Source organism: Ranitomeya variabilis, chromosome 6 (genome assembly GCF_051348905.1).
Source record: "Ranitomeya variabilis isolate aRanVar5 chromosome 6, aRanVar5.hap1, whole genome shotgun sequence".
Taxonomy (NCBI): domain Eukaryota; kingdom Metazoa; phylum Chordata; class Amphibia; order Anura; family Dendrobatidae; genus Ranitomeya; species Ranitomeya variabilis.
In genome coordinates, this window is record NC_135237.1 from 444,776,287 (window position 1) to 444,780,428 (window position 4,142).

Consider the following 4,142-nt stretch of genomic DNA (forward strand, 5'->3'; position numbering starts at 1 on the left):
TATCCTTCTCCCCTGCCTCCTAGCCCCCATGTGTCCCCTAGTGCCTGTCTTCCTTGCCCCCTTGTTCCCTCTCCTCTGCCCCCTCGTCACCATTTGCTCGTGTCTTTGTCACTGCCCCTGTATGGAGGGGCTGCATTATACTATGAGGGGGGCTGCATTGTATTCTATGGGGCTTACATTGAATTTTATGGCGGGGGGGGCCCCATTTGGAAGTTCGCACCGGGGCCCATAACTTTGTAGTTACGCCACTGGATGCGAGACTTGTCCGAGTTTCTCGCATGTGTGATCCCGGCCTAACTCTTTATGTACCATTTTATTATGTTTATTACTAAACATCAGGCTTGGTATTATCTATCTATCTATCATATCTCGATATATCTATCATCTATCCATATATCTATCTAGCTATCTATAGATATATCTATCGATAGATGGATAATAGATATATCGATAGATACGGTAGATAGATTGATAGCTTGATAGATAATAGATACGATCGATAGGAGATAGATAGATAGATACATAGATATAGCTATAGATAAGAGATAGATGCGGTAGATACAATAGATATAGCTATAGATAGATCTATCTATAGCTATATATTTCTATTATCTATATATCTATTATCTATCTTGCTATATCTATCTATAGATGTATCTATCTATAGATCTATCTATCATCTATATCTGTGTGTGTAAACATTATTCATCAATGGAGTATGTAAAAGAAGAGGTTGGACACGGAAATTACATCACGAGTCTTTTTTTTTTTTTTGTATATCTTTATTTAGCTTACAAAAACACACACAAATTGGCATGAAAAAATTGAATGTACGCAGCGTCCAACCCGTAGTGTTTACTGACCATGGGAGCATATCCGAATATATCTGCAAACAGGAAATCACTTATTTTTTTCCTTCCCATAAGCCAACTTTCAATTAGCTTTATTTGAAGTGACAAAAAAACGCCTACATTGAAAAAACGCATAAAAAAGGCATGTGGAAAAAACACATCAAAAACGCATGTTTAAAAATGCAGGTGATCTGCCAGTGACCTCAGATTTGGTGCAGATTTTAGGCTAGTTTCACACTAGCGTTCGGCAGGACTGCGAATGGCAGCATTCTTCCTTCGTTAAGCTCCTCCCACTGCCGCACCTCCAGCTCCACCTACTTCGGCATGCGTCCTGCGTACCCTATCATTAGGTACGCAGGCCATGCAGATGTATGCGGATGCCTCTGCATGTGTCATTTTGTCGCTGCGCCGATCGCAACAAACTGCAATATGTTGCGTTCGACGCAGTTCAGTGCAGCGTCAAAACGTCGCCTGCAGAGGCATCCGCATACATCCGCATGGCGGAGCAGAAGGAAGAGGTGTGGCAGTGGGCAGAGCTTAACGGAGGAAGAAGGCAGCCATCCGCAGCTCTGACGAACGCTAGTGTGAAACTAGCCTTACCTGCGTCAAATCCTGAACAAATACTGATCCATTCCTGACCGTGGAAACATACCCTTACAGGGTTTTGTGATCTTCCAAACGTTGTTGTAAGCATATTGCTAAGCCTGTGACTGTTCTCTGCCTTTTTTTCTATATGGACCACAAAATCATATGGTAAGGAAGTCACAAGTGTGATTTTTTTTTTCTTGCAATCCTTCCAGTGCTCTTCTTACCCACAATAGTAGTGTGTAATATCACTGTATTTATTAGTTATATATTGTAGTAAAACTAGGGTAGTGGCTGAATGCTTTTATTTACACCATCTTAAATGTCCCAGTTATCTGTTATTCATAGTATTTATTTGTGGGAACCTATTTGTTACAGCCATGCTATGTGTAGCACAAGGGATTAGATGATAGCAGCTTATAGTCTCCTAAAGAGACTATTGAAGCAAGTAAAAAGTAAGAAAAAAAAGTTTTAAAAAAGATTACAAAAATTTAAAATATACAGCTCTGGCAAAAATTAAGAGACCACCACATGATAAACCTTGTAATTGGCAGCCCAATCTCCAGACCTGAACCCCATTGAAAACCTCTTGAATGTAATCAAGAGGATGATGGATAGTCGCAAGTTATCAAACAAAGAAGAACTGCTTAAGGGTATGTTTCCACGTTCAGGAAACGCTGCTTGTTTGACGCTGCGCAGCGCTGCAGCGTCAAACAAGCAGCGTCCAGATGTTCCTGCATAGTGGAGGGGATTTGATGAAATCCTGTCTCCACTATGCGTGGAAACCCGCACGCGGCGGCCCTGCGACTCCGGACATGCTGCGCGTCTTTTCAGATCGCAGCATGTCCGTACACCTTGCGGGGACGCAGCGTCCCCGCAAGGCATATCACAGGGCCCTATGGGAGCGAGCGATCATCCCGGATGTGAAGAGTTAACACATCCGGCATGATCGCGTCCCAGGAAGGGGGCGGGGCTTAGCGCCCAGCGGCTTCGCCGCTGCGGCGATACCGCCACCCTTCCGGACCGTGGAGCCATACCCTAAATGTTTGCACCAGAAGCAGTGTGAAAGACTGGTGGAAAGCATGCCAAGACGCATGAAAGCTGTAATTATAAATCATGGTTATTCCACAAAATATTGATTTCTGAATTCTTCCGGAGCTAAAACATTAGTATTGTTGTTTCTAAATGATTATGAACTTGTTTTCTTTGCATTATTTGAGGTCTGAAAGCACTTTTTTTTTTTTTTTTTTAATATTTTGATCATTTTTCTTTGTCAGAAAAAAATACAAAATGTATTGCTTGGAAATTCGGAGACATGTTGTCTGAAGTTTATAAAATAAAAGAACAATTTACATTTTACTCAAAAATATACCTACAAAGAGAAAAATCAGACAAACTGAACATTTTGCAGTGGTCTCTTAATTTTTTGCCAAAGCTGTATAAAAGTTCAAATGACCCCCCATTTGCACCATACAAAAAAAGCAAAAAAATTAAAAATACACATATTTGGTATCGCCGTGTTCAGAAACGCCCGATCTATCAAAATATAAATAAATTAATCCGATAGGTATACGGCATAACAAGAAAAAAATCAAAAGCTAGAATTATGTGGGTTTTTTATCACTGCAAAATTGCAATGAAATTCAATAACAGGCGATCAAAAAATCATATGTACCCCAAAATTGTATCAATATAAACGTCAGCCCGGTGCACAAAAAATAAGCCCTCACCCAGTCCCAGATTCCGAAAAATGGAGACACTACAGGTCTTGGAAAATGGCGACATTTATTTATTTTTACAAACCTAGGATTTTTTTTCACCGCTTAAATACTTAAATTAAAAAAGAACCTAGACATGTTTGGTAACTACGAACTAGTAAGGACTTGGAGAATCGTAATAGCAGGCCACTTTTAGAATTTAGTGAACATGTTAAAAAAATAATAATAATTGTGGAATTGCACTTCTTTTTTTGCAATTTCACTGCACTTAGATTTTTTTGCCATTTTCAATTACACGATATGGTAAAAACAAAGGTGCCGTTCAAAAGAACATCTCGTCCCACAAAAAAACCAAACCCTCATAAGGCCATATTGACGGAAAAATAACAAAGTTATGGCTCTGGAAAGGAGTGGAGCAAAAAATGGAAATGGAAAAATGGAAATACCCATGGTCCTTAAGGGGTTAGACTATCCAAGTTACCAGTTATCAATGTTTGCACTTTTCATCTTTTCTAAACATTAACTGTCGACATCCACATACCTAGTCTTTCCTATTGGGTGTACCTGCAGCTGTGTTTAGAGGCTAGTTCATGATGATCAGTAGAGCGAGACTTTTGGAGCCCCCTAATGCCGATTTCTGAGCCCAGGTAGAAGCAGACTAGTGGGGCACTGCCTCACACCATACAGGTGTATTGAACGAGGCTGCACCCACTGGACGATCACACTCACTAGACGGCTTCTGCCAGGGAGCGGGCATATCGCATACATCACCACCATTCCCGACTCAGAAACCAGCAAATCCATGCAGCACACAATGCCTGCACTGGGTGTATTGAAAAGTCTGCAGTCACACAAAGTGCAGACTTCTCAGTTGAGACCGGACAACCCCATTAAGGTTGTCTTTTACATATAATGTATTAACTAATCGGATAACGTTTATATTCTTTCTTTATTATGCAGCCAACTTTCAAATTTTCCTTGTTTTGCA

At 40.6% G+C, this 4,142-nt stretch overlaps 1 protein-coding gene across 1 annotated transcript in view; it reads left to right on the forward strand.

Annotated features, from left to right (window-relative positions):
• The window catches only part of SPIDR (scaffold protein involved in DNA repair), a 783,664-nt gene that overhangs the window by 676,447 nt on the left and 103,075 nt on the right, over nucleotides 1-4,142 (forward strand). The window lies entirely within an intron of this gene.